The sequence below is a fragment of the Myzus persicae genome, unplaced genomic scaffold (genome assembly GCF_001856785.1).
Source record: "Myzus persicae strain clone G006 unplaced genomic scaffold, MPER_G0061.0, whole genome shotgun sequence".
Taxonomy (NCBI): Eukaryota; Metazoa; Arthropoda; class Insecta; order Hemiptera; family Aphididae; genus Myzus; species Myzus persicae.
In genome coordinates, this window is record NW_019104038.1 from 122908 (window position 1) to 140365 (window position 17458).

Here is a 17458-nt window from a genome sequence, read left to right on the forward strand (position 1 = left end):
TCTCACCATATATTTATACTTATATAAACCACAAAAGATTCTAGTATTCATCAAATTCAACTCTGCAGACTGCAGGATAGCTGTATATAGATACTTCGTATAAGCAGGTCTCAAAATCGTTTTATTATATGAACTCATATATGCATCTAAAAATTGGAATTGGATTTTTTCAATACAATCAATATTTTATTCATACATAAAAAATCAATTGAAAAACTATTATTTGAAATATATAAGTTAATATATACGTTCATTCTAATTACTTATATCAAGGACTTTAATTCGCTTCTCATTTCATTTAATTATTTAACAACGGTGTGTACATTGGTATACCTACCCCAGGTATATAACAATACGTTATCTACACAAAATATAATAATATAAAATAAAATCTATTCTATTTTGTTTGTTTTATTTGATACAAAAATTAAAAAGACATATGAAATAATTTTGTATTATACTTCATTCTCCATATATGTGTTCGTATTATGTTTGTTTTTATACAAATTTATGATTTATGGTAAAGTTATACTTTAAAAGTATTTTCTAAAATATACCTATTATAATATGATTGTGTTAATTTAAAAATTTAATTAGTTGGCATGTAAAAGATTATTTTATTTTTAGTATGTAATAATTATTAGTTATGACTAGTACAAGTCTTTCATTCGTATAGTGCCTGTGCTCGTTGATTCACAATAAATTAAATTTGTATACAATTCATTCGAAGCATGATAAATATGAAATATAATATTCCTCCTTATCTTTTTCATTTCAATGTTGTATATAACACGAGACAGTTTTTGTTTTAAAAATTAAAAAAAAAGTATAACAATCTCGCTACAATGTTAAATAATTTAAACATTATCATTATGTTTAACACATATTTTTTATCAATATAAATCATTATGAATTTCATTTCCGCAAATATCCTGCCTGAATATCATTGAATTTAAACTATACCTGCGTTTTGTATACATGTAAGTAAGTTTAGTAGGTAATTTATTTGTAATTTATTTGTAAAATAATTGTTTTATTTTAAAAGTAATAATTTTGCAACCAATATCTGCTCTGATTAATCAAACTAGTTTTGTGTTCTGTTTTGTTTCTGTTTGAATTTAAATTGTAATAAAATATAAGAACTGTTTTTGAAATTGAAGTGCTGTTGGGGTGTACAGCGATAAATGCAGTTCAAACACATTTGGCAATGGTATATAGAAAAAGACAGATGTTTTCATACACAGTAAATAGGTACCTTATGTACTAATATAATCTGTTAGTAACAAAATATTTTTGAGAAATGTTATCCATGTTATATAATTTTTGTTTTCATTGAATAATTGTAATAATAATATAAATTGTATACGTACCTACTTTTAATGTTTTAAACAAGTAAAAAATTGTTTTTAAAGATTAATGTACTTTTTACTACTTATTAAAATTTAAAAGAGGCGTTTAGTGTTATATGATACATACTAATTCAGAAAATCTGAATACTCTATAAAATAAAACTTAACATTATGTCATCCATATTAATTATTAACTATCAATAGTTAAGTATTTGTATTGGGCTAGTCTTAAATTTTAAATTCCAAACTTACGTGTTTTCTCCAATGATGTGCACGAATATTGCAGGGAGTTATAGTAAATATTTACGAAATTATTAATTTTTAACTCTGTAACTTTAAGATGATGTTTAAAAATTAATTTTTACGATAAATTTTTTTAAAAATATTAAATGTGCTAGTTAAATTATGAAATGCTTTTTGGTAATTTTCATTCAGTATTGTTGTTTACGGCGATGAATAAATGTTTACTTTTCTTACTTTTAAGCATAAATATCTTCTACACAAATGAACGTGTAGAACAATTATTATATTTAAATCAATATTACGAAATTTTAGTACATGACAAATTGACAAACAATAAATTATGATCGCCAATATATTATAATAGTATGTGTGTTATTACTAATTTTGTATAGGCATAGTTAGCGTAATAATTGTAATCCGTTGTCTCGTTATAATTAAAATGTATAATGCTTGTTTGAGAAAAGATAACCTTGTCCTCCATATGGTATTGGACACTATTACATATATAAGTGCTACTAGCGTACTAGTTTTTACTTAAATTCATTTAACAAATTCACTATACAAGTACGAATGTCGTTGAATATTTTTTAATGTTAATTGTTACTGGAGGACTTTTGGCAATACAAATACTTATTGAATAGTTAAGTACATGTTTAAGTATGTATTTTTTTAGGACAACTTTATAAAATATTTTAATATTAACGAATATATGATTTTTGCCTTTCACAAACAATTTGACCTAATATAAAAGACTCAACTCAGGTACCCACATATATATATTTTGGTATTGCATGGTTAGATGAATTATTAAGACAATTAAATAGACAACTAATATATTCAATAATTAGGACACTGTTTTAAATTATTATTTAGATTTATAAGTACAAAACAGTCTTGCAACTTGCAGGGTCCTACTCATTTTTCGCCTTTTATGCCTCATTGAAGAAAACCTTTTTTCGTGACTTATTATCCAATGTATATATTTAGGGGATCATTTATTTTCCCTTATCTAGTTGCTTCTACAATCATAGGGGAAAGCGTAAAATGTATGATATATATGCTAAAAAATGGTTAGACGATGCATATATAACGTGACAATGATACCAAAGTTAAACTTTACTAAAAAGTTACTTTTTACTGTATCCGCCGCAGGTGGATCTCGGTTTTATTTATCTCCGGGTAACGCCAGGTAATGCAGTTAGTATAATGTGTATTATAATATATAGTATAGTCATTATATAGCTACTCATTATGCATACGTAGAAAAAATAAATTTGATATAACGGTCTTATAATATAAGAAAGATTATTAGAGAGGTCTATTATATATAGGCGTATATGAATAACTGTCTTTTCTTCTAAGGAACCTATGAATAATATAGGTGACTGATGTGCATCTTACCTTGACGAGCCGCCCTTGGCTGGTAATTTTCTGAAAACGTGAGATGCATTTGTCGGACCGGAAGTGATGATAGGCTCACAAGTATACTAAACTAGACTCGTCTCGCTGGAATTTCGTCGCACTTAAGCACCAGCGGTCTATTTTTTGAGTTTGCACTCATCACTGTGGAATTTTTAGTGCATTAATGTATAACTGTAACTTTAAATAAAATACTTTCACGTTACACCCTCTATATATTCTCAATTTATATCATACCAAGTTTACATACAACCCACATTTTATTAAATTATTTATAATTTCAACCAATCAGATAGGGGTGTGTAATAAGACATCCAATTTATCACCATAAAAAGTTACAAAATGTCCGGTACCGAAATTCGGGCCACTCTTTATTTAAGCAACCCAGACGACCGGGCAATATCCCATTATGGTTAAAATATGTATGTATAATAGTATGGTGCACATATTTTAATCTTCACAATATCTCTGAAATCTTAAATCAAAAACCAACAATGTATATCCAACATTTGAAACCACTCAATTATGCTTAATATTCACATTATACCTGCAGTTGTAGGGTTGAAGACGCCAGACCGGCCGTTTGAGAAGTGGGATTTTTAAATTTTCTATAAATGCGGTAAAGATATTCGGTGCAGGGAGGTATTTTTAATCGACATGTCAGAGTCATTGATTCAGCACAAGGCTGCAGCAGGGTACTTAGAAACTCCCACGTACCGATTATAACACGACACCCACGTCATCGCCAATTTCGAATTCTGTTTTAGGGATGGAAAACGGACCGAATACGTTTTTGCGCCATCTGCTGCGTACCACGACCCACATGTATAATATTCGCTAATCGTCTTTGTGGTCTTTCGCGCAGCTGACGTGTTTGGTGCGGACCACTTTGCAATTTTTTCAAAAATATATTTATTGCATGCTATGCGCTTGTATGTGTCCTATATAGGATGTTTTGTTGAGTTTATCTTTGTCAATTAACTTTTTGCAATTGATATATTTTTGAAATGTACTATGATTTTAGATCAATATTACTGTATGAGAGTCGTACATACAATATTATTTATAAACTTTATAGTTTCTTACCAAAATCTAAATAAAAAAATGAATCTTTTGTCTTTGTATTATAGATGGAGTCCAAATTTATAGCACTCATTTACGCAAATATTTTAAAGTTAATTATATACTTTTTTTTTTTTTTTAAATAATTGACTTTATTTGGAGAATTACAATCTATACATTTTTGTACAATAAGTAATATTAATAATATTTACACAGTTGACAGAGAAATAACATGAGGAGGAAATCACACATTTGTGACACCTCTTAGAATTATAAATTTTAACTTAAGTTTTCAAATCACGGCACCATTTCCTCTTGAGGCGTCTGGTTGGGTTACCTGGAAGTGTTAGTGAAGCTAGCTCAATTATAAACTTATTTATATTTTTTAAATTGTTATATTAGTATTAATATTTAGTAGGTATTCAAATCGTTTATAGTTAGGTTAATATTATAGGTTACACAGCAGACAGGTTGAGGTGTATATTATGTAATTTAGTAGACGACCGGGGATAAACTGCTCGATGGTTGATGAGACATCCTGTATAATGTATCGTCAATGACTATATTATAGACCTTAATGGATACGATTGGCGATCGGTCGCAAGTGCATGAATAATAAAATATCTAACAGTTGACTGTAGAGTGTAGATTCAATAGTATAGTTTTAATATTATTTTATTATTTTTGTTGCTTAAACTCGCTTGAAATTGAATTTGTTCGAAAGGACGATATAAATAGCTAATATATGCGATAATAATAGTTACTTAGGTATTATGAAAATTGTATATCTACGCATTTAAAGAGGGAATGCCATCTCTTATTTATTTAATTTTTACATTAATACATAGGTATTAAATATTATGCAACATGCAAAAAATAGCAATATGAAAAGATATACAGTCGAGACTCGATAACTCGAAATTTTTTTGTGCCCCTTGAATTACGTTATTTAATTTGAAAAATACATAAGTTGAATTTATTTTTATTCCCCTTGAGATTCAAGTTAACGAGACTCGACTGTATAGTGCCTAATGACTTTTAGACCATTAAAGATAATAATATAAATATATAATGATATTATTATGAAATATGATTGGTTAAGATCCATCTAGCCATTTAAATTATCATCTTCAGATATTTTCATTAAGGTATTTTAAAAATGTTTTATCTCAATCGACTCTGTTAATTATTTACGTTTGAGCATTTGAAAGAACTTGTACTTTTCCATTCCGTGTTACTGAATAGTCTTTTTTTCATTAATTCATTATTTTTATTCACCATAATGTTTGGCTTTTTTGCTGTCTTGCCCGAACGAAGTGTTAGCTAGTACATGGTAACATTGTTTATGAATAGTAATTTATAATATATGATGGTATATTGTACGCTTATTTCGTATATTTTATTGTGATTTAATATAATATTGTTACTGTCGAATAGTATTACATACTGTTATTTATAATCAACGGTAGAAATAGGTACTTAATAGTTTTTGATTTTTTGTCGTGTTCTACTGGTGAAAAAACAAACAAACGGACGAAACAATTAAACTAAAAAACCGGTCGGTCGTACTATACGGTAATTGTACGTTTGCGAGTCGCCCACACTGTGGGTTCAGCTGTGCGTCGTCAGCAGCGCGGTCGGTTGGCGGGGAGTGAGGAAGGGAGACCGCAAATTCAACCGTTACGCGCGGCGGTTGTGACGTTGGCGGTGGTGGTGTTACCGGCCGGTCCGCCAGCCAGCCATCGAGTGAGTGAGCGCCTAGTGAGCGAGCAGCAGCGCCGGCACCACCTCCGCCGCCACCACCATCACTACTATAGTGCCGACGACGGCCCAATCCGTTCGATATCAGCTGTTCCTTTGTGTAAGTGTCCGTCCGGCGGCCCCGATGCCGATCCGCCGCGTTCAAAACCCAATCGTCGTCGTCGTCTCCGACCGCGTACTACTGTCGCCGCCTCCGCTGTAATCGCGTGCCGTCGCGAGATACACAAAATATATTGCAGTATTTCACTAATCGCCGGGTCTTCGTCCGTCCAACCGAGCCGATTTGGCGTCGTCGTTTTTCTTGATAACAACAATACTAATTATTATTGAATTTCTATTGTCTACTACTACTACCGCTACAACTAAATTGCCGTACAAGTCCAGCGGAACGTTATTCGCCGGCGTTTCCGTGCGTCGTCGGCAACCGCTAGAACCGACAGACCCGACCGCCATGTACGGGACGTGAAAATTGCCAGTGAATTTTCCGAAATTTTTTTTAAGTGCGACCGCTCCGGATCGCTACGATCGGTTTGCCCAGGATCAAGAGGAGAAAGAGGTACGTACGACCCACTTGTTACGACGAGCGAACGGCTATGAGTTGCGAATGTTGCGATGTTAATATTTACCTAGGTACCTACGATTCGTGTCGCAGAATTTTTCTTCTAGCGATTTCCGTCGTTTCGAAACCAAATCGGTTTTTTACGCACAGTATGGCCAATTGTGTAGGTGTTGACCGATTAAAGCTAAAGCGCCCGACTACTGTGAGTACTCGTCTCCGAAATTTTTTCCGTTCTCACCGAGTAACGATCTACATTATTATTAAGACGATCGGCGTTTGTGCAGTCTCCCTAGAGGTTTAACCTATTCGAACTTTCGTGGATACCGTAAACTGCAATATACGTAGATACCTATAAGACTTTCATAATATATAAATTTCGACCCAATTTTTACTTGTTTCTTTTTCTCGAAAAATTACGCGATTCTTCCACTTCGGTAGACTATCGTCTGAGTGGTTTAAATAGGATCGGTATACCGTATACGAATGCGTATCAAAACGAATTGTGTCGAAATATTACTGTATTTTAATTTGAAACGTTTCATTAATGTCATTTCAGATGATTTCGGTGAGCCGTAATTTTTCATACTTTAGGTTAGATAGTTACGTTTTTATCAATTAATACATAATATTATTGTATAGAATATGTCAATGGGTTTAATATTGTAGGTACTTAGTCAATATATATTGTGTTAAAAAAAAAATGTACGAAATTTATAAAATATTTAGTTAAATGTATTATCGGTTCTATGTAGTTCTTACAGTGGGTAATATTTATATTCATCTATATATTATAATGTTTACGGCCATGTAATTTATATCCAAGCTTGTATGACATTATAATATACTATCGAGTTTCTTCTTCAAATTCTGTTTTAAAGCAACATCGAAATATGATACTGGCGAGTATGCTAACCAAAAAATAATATATATAAATATATAGCTAGGTAGGTACGTTTTATATATTTAAATATAAAATAAAAAAAAATTGACGGTTATTATTACTATTTTTATTTATGTTTGTGATATCAAAATCCAGACTAAATTTCCTTTGTGTACGAATGAAAATCTATTCTAACCCAAGAATTATTGCGAGGCACGTTCACAATGATGACAAATTATGTTGAAAGAGACAGAGAGAGAAATCGATTAAAGCGTACAATTTTGCCGCAAGTTGGTTTTGAATCAGGAAAGAGATAAGTAAACCTCTGCAATTAAGATAATTTTGTAAATTTATTGTTATGGTTAAGAGCTGCATTTAAGAACATTTAATAGTTATGACATGTGAAACTGAAAGACATTTTTGACTAATTTAGTAACAAATTGTTTTGTCCTATAGGTCGTTAATGGTGGTGGTATACTGGTATATTATGTCACATAAAAAATAAAACAATAAAATATACTTTATTTAACTGTTAACCCGCGAGGTAAATGTAGGTTATTGTCGGGTTTATTGCTAACAAAGCCATACAAAAAACTTTTTCCAACGATATAATATCGTGAAAAAAAGCTTAAATGCACTTAACCAATTATATATAAATACATTTTACGTGCAGTTTATCAATACTGAAATTATAAGCTAACATTTTATTCTTATATTTCAACTTCGATTTTAACTTTATGATTGATGAAGTGTAACTTGAAACCAATTCATCTGATTCTACTTTTGAGATCGGAACAACTTATTATTTAAAAACTAGGTATAATAATTAAACTATGTTTTGCATCAAATTAAAATGTCCTTATCTCTAATCTTGTAAAATATAGCTCAAAGCCCAAAGTTCATAGCTGCAAACATAGGGTTACCTAACGGCTAGCATCATATTGGGGTTTAAATGTATTAATGTATTAATTCAATACATTTTTTTTAATGTATGACATCTAGTATTTATTGTTTCCTAGGCTTAGAGCATCCTCCTAATTACACATAATATGTCATCTGTTACGGATAAGTAATCTTTATTTTCTGAAAAATAATTAAATAATTTAGAATATAATATACTACTTCTAAATATATTCTCATAACTTCTGAGCTCGAACTATAAATGGTTTTCCAGACCATATTTTGTGATTTTAAACATTTAAACATTTTAGTCATTTTTTATGAGCCCCCTCGTAGATTAAAAAGAAATAGAAATCGTCACTTATTAGTTACTCTCGTAAAATAAATATAATATATTTTTATTCCCTCATTATCTATACCTAGATTTTATACACTGAAGTTTAGAGACCTTGCGGGGTATTGTTAAAGTGTTACTTCTCATATTTAGCAATTCTCGTTACGAATGTATTCTGATATCATAATAACTATTATTGTACCTACATGCGTGTAGAGGTTTTTTCTTTTCTCTAATAATGACATTTGAAATTTGGTTTTTTAGAAACTCCCTAACGATTGAACTTTTAATGACATTATTTGATTATTTTTCATATAATAAAAATCTTCGTGAATTTGTTATAAATGTTTAATATAAAATGTTCAATGACAACAAAAACTTAAACGTGTTAAATGTTAAAACTATATAAAATGGTATTTTATTATGTTTTAATTTATTGTATTCCATCAGGGAATAATTCGTAATAAAATACCGATAGTTTTATTAGTTATTACATCCTAATTGTATTTCTGTTTTACAAGTTGATATATTATATTTCACACTTTTTTGTCAACACGGAGTAGATGGATTAGGTACATCGTACATGACTGTTTGTTTATACTTTTATTTAGATAATTAGAAACTGACATTGCAGTCGAATCCTATTCTAGCCAGCACTATTGTTCTATCAGCTCTATAATTTTCTACACACACGCGCGCTGAACTACACTTTGACCACTCCTTCCTTTACAATTTTTTTTCTATTTGCAACGTATTTAACCTGCGGTTAGAACCTGATAAAAAAGACCACCAATTTATTTTTTCTGTCTCCGCCTATACTTTACTAGTGAAGGTGTACTCCATGCGTACACAAACACTGCTTTTGTCTAGTAGCCGGTGGCATGAAGATACTTTCACAATTATACATAGGTATATGTATATATATATATATATGTGTATATGTGTGTGAGCGTGTGTATGTCTCTCTTTCTCTATTAATGAAAATTGCTAACGCAGACAACCGACAGGTATCAAATAGATAAGGCCAAACATGCTAATATTTAGGGACTAATATCTGTGTGGATTAGCATAAACTTTGTGCAGTACGAAAAATTGAATGTGCAGGTACAAAATTTAAAAAAAGTAGGTAGGAATTAATATTTGAATCCATGCAATTTTGTATACTCATTTAAATTGTATTATTATTCATAAATCATTACTATATGTATTGATTATATACTAGGTACCTAATTAATTACTAGCGTTTAGATTTTGTTATAAGTCGGGTACGCAGTAAGTCGGGTGAATAGTGATAGTATAGAATGTTTATCCATCTCAATGTTTGGATGAAAATTTACATGGAATAAACAATTATTTTACCTAGTACTATATTCATTTTAATAGTATGGTTTTGATAAGATTTTCCTGAAGCGCCTGAAAGAGTTAATGATAAAATACTCTCTTCTACTGAAACAAAAGAGAACTCAAACCTGATGGCTTTTTTAACTTAGTAACGTATTACTAAGTAGTAAGTTGTATTTCTTATTCTTAATATTTGTTAATTAATGTAACCAAAATTAAGTTCAAGAGTTCAAAACTGATAAAAATGTAGGTTTAAATTTAAGCAATTAAATATTTCTAATTTCTATATTAGGTATATTTGCTTGTTAGAATTATTTTATAAAAGTTATACTTTTACGATAGTTTAAAAGTTTAAAGTTATAAGGAACCGGATAAGTATTGTATTTACGTTTTGTAAAATCGATAGTAAAAAAAAGCACAGTTTAAGCTTATTTAATTCTTTTTTTATGGGGGAGGGCAAAGCGTACGTCATACAAAAATTGTGCATCATTTAGATATTTTGGTCCCTGCTTATATGATATAGTGATGATTCCCCCCCAAACAGATTTCTACTATTGTCATGGGTAAATACGAAGTATAAGTATTAAAATATAGGATAATATGTAAGAAAAAAATATGTATCATAGTATCGTGGTAAACTATTGCCATTGAGTATATTATAATATGTACTCGATACTATTACAATAATATTGTTGTTATAGTACCTTATATACATACGTATGAATAATATTATAGTAATAGAATTGTGTAACATAGTAGGTAATTACCTAATAATTCGTAAACAATATTTTGTTGATAAAGCCATCCAAATTCCATTATGTAGTAGGTAATAATAGTAATGATATTTTCCATCGTATTATTTTGCAATTTTGACCTTTTTAAAGTTTTAACACATTAAATAATATGAAATTAGATTATACTATGGTGTTTCAACAACTATACTAATTATTATCTATGGCAAGATTTATCGATCACTAATCACTATATTATAAATATTTTACTACCTAAATTAATTATCTTAGAAGATTTGATCAATATAAAATTCATATTTTTTAATTGGGTATTTAAGTACATCATACTTAAATTAAATTAATGTGGTAATTTAATTAAATAACGAGTATGTTTTCTTAAACAAATGTTAATTTTCAAGGTAGGTATTAAATTTGCGTCATTTAGTGAATATTTAATTAAATTTTGTCATTGATCATTGATTATGGATGGTTTACTTCCGTTTAAACACAGATAATCGAATACAGCATTGTAATGCGAGTGAACGTTGCTTTTAATCGATAGTCAGTGATAGAAAAAACCAAGATAAGTACTTTCTTAGTTTATAATTTTTTAATGTGAAATGCGTAATTGACTATTAATTCATTTTTTTTATTAACTTTAAGCTTAAGTATATTTCCCTAGTATCTACGAATTATTTTTGTAATATTACCATCAAACCGTCGAAAAAATACAAAGTTGTTGCATTTAGTATACCTATTATATTTAAAAAAATTGTTTCTTTTAAATATACAAAATATGCGATTTATCAATGATAATACGTAAAAACGTTGTATAAAGTTCAAAGATACTTTATAATATGACAGGGTCTAATATTACAATTATATTCAACTATAAAATGTGTAGTGCCAAGTCCCTTAGTAAACATTAGGTAATTATTATATGAAATGTATGCATAGATAATATATAATAGATAGGTCATGTGTATATCAAACACATATAGTTTAAATGACGCTATACGAGTTTAAATGATAGCAAATAATCTAATTTGTAAAAAAAAAATAGCAGTTTAATATCTAATTTTGATTTTTAACAGGATAGTTATAATTAGGGCTCGGAAGTTATGAGAGCTAAAAACTGAAAAATATGCAAAAAAAAAATCATAATCAAAAATAAACCATTTTATGTTGTTATTAATTTGAACTAAAATAAATATAAAATATAGAAAGATGAATGTTTTATAAAGGGCGGAAAACTGTTTGCATTTTGACATTATATTGAACTGAAAAAATAGTTTAAAAATAATATTCGAAAATATAGTGGGCACATTGGAATATTAGTGTGATACTGATTAAAATATGCATATCGCACTGTTATTTTTAAATTAATATTCGACTGCGATGATAACAATAAATACCTACATTAAAGTACACGGCTTCAGAAACAAAAAGATCAATATTTTTAGAAAATATTAAATATGCATAATATGAGTGTGAAACTCAATAAATATGCACTTTGCCACTTTCCCCCTAAAATTGATAAAATATGAATTTTCGATTTTTAAATTCAACATTGTTTAGCTTGGATTTCCAGCTAGGTCTCTAGCAATTTGAGATCATATAGAATGATATGCAACTTCAACAACTTTCGATAACCTACAAGTTATAATTAACGTTACTATTAGAACTAAGATTATCCATTGTTAATGAGGGTATCTCATTTTTTCAGTTAACTGACTTATCATCATAATATTTTAACATTTTGAAATAGATTTTTAGCTTTATAATGTTATATAGATACATTTAAATTTGTACGTTCATTAATTGACGAACGACTATCGTATATCTAAGTATTTGTACCTTTGTTTACTTGGTAAAAATATGATTTTACGTAATTTTACATAAGATGTCCACCAAAGACGATGTTAAATGTGTACATGTATAATACATATTGATATTGAGTGCAAAATATTTACATTTGTGTAAATACAATTTTTAGTTGAAGAGAATATGATAGGCAATTATGTACAAGATGATCGTGGATAAATACAACTAGCAAAATGAATTTCTATAAAATATTTTACAACACGTTCGGTTGTTTGGAAGCTTACATGAAATTGGTAGACCTTGATGTAACTGTCGTAGAATTTTTTTTCAACATAAATAATTCTTTTTTTTTGTGATAGATAATAATGTGGAAAAATGTAAAATCTAAGATTTTATTGATCAATCACATAATTATATATAAAGATAGGGGAAGTACATATGAGATAGATATTGTAAAATAGTCATAAAATATTTAGTTATTTATAAAACCGTGCAAAATTATTTTAAATGTATGAACTTATTGACATTTCAATAATGTTTCTATCATACATAAGTATATATTACTCTATATGAATAATTTGCTCTGTAAATAGAAAATTAAAAAAAAAAAATAAGTTGTCCAAATTATTTTTTGTTTCGTTGAATTTGGATTAATGAAAATTTAAAACTATATGTCTATATATTATTGCAATACGAAATACTAAGTTTATTTACAATCTAAAAATCTACCAACAGTTTTTAATTCCTTGGTCTTTTATTTGTACTAATTATTACAAAATTGTAATATATAATTTAATTATATTGAATCATTTTCTATATATTAATAAATGTAGCTGAACATGATAAATTGTTTTGATCGTCTAAATTTATGTTGGGCAGCTTTAAAATATTTTATTACCGGGACGCATCATTACTTTGATAGAGATATTTTAAGAAGTAAAGATTAAGTTTTACTCTTGTAGAGAATTTGAAAATATCAAAAATTGTTACTTCATTCTTTTTCTCATTAATAGTTTTGTAAAAATATATTCAATATTTTTTCATTAGAAATTAAAGAGGTTAAATTTTTTAGTTTCATTTAAATACGATAACAAACAGTTGTCAGATTTTTTTAGTGTGTTTATTCTCGGCTCAATTTGTTGGATAGCTTAAAATTAAAAATACTCAAGCACAGTATCGTTGTGTTTGCGCAAGAACACACGCACATATATTTATAATAATAATTTGTGAACGTGGCATATCGTATTGAAGTTCGCCCACTAGCCGAGGAAAGCGTTGAGCGAAAATAGACAGTTTATTAATGTGAAAAATACTAGTTTATTATTGTAAATGGCCGAATAGAGTGGAGGCCTATCGAGAAACCGATCGCGCTTAATATTGCCAACGACCACGAAGGTCTCGCGGATGAACCATCGTCATTGTATAAAATTCTGATCAAAAATTAAAATCACACATGTTTTTTCACTTGTCTATGTGTATATATCAGCTGTGATTTATGATTGTATGTTACAATTCTCCCCACACAATCAAAATGATTAACTTATAAACAATCATTATTGTGTTGTATAATACCTAACCCACGGGTAGATGACGCTCACTATAGATTGATGTATAGGACGTGGATGATAACGATATGAGGCGATAAATTATTGAGGGATAATAATTTTGGGATCATGACCGTGACGCGTAGTTTCGTATAGTCGCCATGTCACATTTTGGTTAAAAAAAATTAATTTTAGTAGACGTCTTATTTTGCATGTTTCTTGAAATCATGAAATTTGGTTAACATCCCCAGCGTGGTATACGCTTAATCGCAACAAACACTCCTCCATACTCTTAAAGTACGTGGGTATAAGGTGTATCTATAAGCATCTCCAAAGATAGTTGGGAGCTTTTATAGATCAAGCACCTGTAATTTGAATGGTATCTGATTTTTCTATATATTATACTCTTTTCTTCAAAATATATGAAATTAAATAATAGAATATTGGTTGAAACTATGGTTTATAATATTATACAAGTTTTGAATAAAAATTATCAGTAAAGAAGCTCTGATATTGCTCTGACATAAATACATAATGGTATAAAATGTTTTATGAAATCCTTTTTGGTATAAATTTTCTGGAGAAATTTAAGCTTTACTCCTTGTTTATCGGGATTATTTGTATTGCTTATAGTTTAAACTTCTGGTTTGATCACGTATAATATATGCGCTATGACAATATCAGTCATACTTAGCGCACACGATTGAAGCGTGGTTATCTTTTCGAAATCTTACATTCGCGATGCACGAGTATCCGAATTGTGTATGTGTGTGTGTGTGAGTGCGTGCGGTACTTTATTTTATATTTGTTAACACCTCGAGTGCTGGTCTGATTGCATAACAATTATTGCCCGTTATTTTTTATTGGTTCTATAAATTTTTTTTTGCTACGAGACAGACGGCCACTGTTCTAACATTCGACGCCATAATGTATCGATAAGTAGGTATATTGTCTAATTATTGAGAGTCATCGTTCGTTCGATAAATGTACTTACTTGATCTTGTAAATTTATCGCCCTCCCGTGTATATAATATTATAATATTCATATTATATTATAAAGATAATCGGCATTTTTTGCTACTTATCTCAATTACGGTACCTGTATATTATGCATAAAATATAATTTACCCGCGCGTATACCGTTTTTTACTATAAAAATTACATGCCGTTCATAAATATTGAGGTCTTTATTATACATGAGTATATTATATTATTTTTTTATACAATTATTTTATATTATCTTTTACAGTTTTACCGTATTAATATATTTTATATTTATTATATTATTATTTACTTTAATATTAAAACTCTATTATTATTACATTATACACTAATGAATTGACAGTAGTTGTCTATTATACTTAATCATGCGGAAAAAATGTTCTTATATAGGTAAATTAATTGAAAAAGATGTGCTTATTTTATTTTTTTTTACATACAATAAGTATATACTTGAACTTGCTTGAAGTACATTGCAGGATTCTTTGTCAGGAATTATCTGCCGACATATAAATCAAAAATGTAATTTTTAATGAATTACCCTATTGATGTTTATTCTTTGTGTGTTCAATTGTTTAAAGTTGATCTAAGAATAATAACTTCCTAGTTCTGAAATATACGAGTATGTGTTCTATGTTCAGAACACAGTCAGCGTTTCCGATTATTCTAGTACGTGTTAAAAAATGAAATAGTAAAAGTAAACAAAAACCGGGTCCAATATTTTGTTTCTGACGGTAGTAGAATATGTACGTATATGGTAACTTGTAGCCCATGGTACTCAGATTTCGTACAGTTTTTTTATAAATTGATAAGACGTTATCATGTATCGGTGCATTATATTATTTTGATATTGCACGCTTAATAATATCATATTATATTATTTTAATTATACAATATGAAAAAAGTGCCGCCGCGGCCGTCTTAATCTAATAAAATATATTACTTACTGCATTTGCTCCTCGAGTTGACCTCGATGAAATCCGTGCGGTCGTCGAGAGATCATAATTCTGTATTACCTTCGTTATAGTAGACGAAACGCTGCAAAATGTACGCTGACCCGGCGGGGAGGCACGTCATATTACGCTTGTTATTAAATTATTATCTATCGTAATCAATCTCTGTCCGTCTCTCTCAGACATGCACATGCACATGCATTAATATAATATAACACGTCGAGGCATGGTGACTAACTATATATTTATATATATAAGTACATAACGTTATGCACTCGTACCGTCGCGCACCATTTTTATAGATATTAGTCTCGATGCGTCATAAATCCGTCCTTGGAGTTGATTGATCACAATGCATTTTAATTGCACTCCGGCTGCCTGGCCACTCCTATACCTATAATACACAACCGTGGCACTGATATATTACGAATTTATCGTATGCCGTTGTTATAGTTTAGTGACGTTTAATCATGTGTTAATAATTATTTTAAAGATTAATAACGATGATTCCTCAACAAGTGTATCTTTTTTAGTTATTTAAAATTCACATTTTTTGCAGTGTCAATAGAAATGGTGTTGTGGTTCATTACTTATAGGTTAAAAATTCGTGACTAACATATTTTTTTAATTGGCTACACGACTGTTTATTTTATGCATTATAAAATAGTAAAATACGTTGTATGATGTTACAATCCATTATACAGTCAACGATATAAATTATAAATTATTCACATCAGAATATTTCCAAATTTGAACCTAGTGGTGTATTTCCCCTAGTCGTAATAATAATAATCTATTTTAATAATAACGTACAAAGATAATCATGTAGAACAAAAATAATTGTCCGCCGTAGTTTATCTTATCTTAATTCTAAATCTTATCTTAATTTTCATGATCACAATGTTACGGTATATTATAGTATGGTGATTAGCATTAATCAATTGTTGATAGACCAGTAGAGTAGACGACAGTCGAATCAGTCGATACTCAATTCTCGTCAGTCGCTATTCGATAGCCGGGAACCTTTTCTCGTCTGCTACTGCCTATAATAAGTATCGTTTACTTGTTATCAAAAATTATACACACTCTACACCAAGTAAAAGTTGATTACCAGACTATGAGCCCTCGAAAATTTCATTTGGAAATTTATATTGTGTTAAAAATAAAAATTATTCTGCTCTCTAAAAAAACGTTTTGTATTCATTCGTCTGAATTGGAACTAAATCATTTTTTTATTTCATAAAGTGTAGCCCTCGTAGGAATTGCAATTTATTCTAATAATACTTCATTTTGGAACAAACCGTGGCGTGATCACCATTACCCGAATACATTTTAGAAGTTGAACTTGCCGTTATTCAATAATTTGACTATTTAACTACAGTTTATGTTTTAAACTTGTAAGTATGATGTTAATAATTTTATCATTGAGATTATTCTATCTACTGTCGTATTAATGTTGAAATGTATTGTGTAAGCATATTTAGTTTAGTAATATCTTTTTTTAAATTTAAATTTGATCCTTTTAACTGCAATTCCGGTTTTACTGTGGTAATATACGT

General features: G+C 29.3%; 1 protein-coding gene and 1 long non-coding RNA gene across 6 annotated transcripts in view; one reads left to right on the plus strand and one right to left on the minus strand.

Annotated features, from left to right (window-relative positions):
* LOC111037884 (growth factor receptor-bound protein 14-like) overlaps positions 1–17458 on the plus strand; it is a 96389-nt gene that overhangs the window by 74244 nt on the left and 4687 nt on the right. The gene's annotated exons all lie outside the window — the stretch shown is intronic.
* On the minus strand, positions 15382–17296 carry LOC111037887. Its single transcript, XR_002604921.1, has 2 exons — positions 15894–17296; positions 15382–15445 (listed from the first exon to the last, which is right to left on the minus strand). It is a non-coding gene; the product is annotated as an uncharacterized LOC111037887 (long non-coding RNA).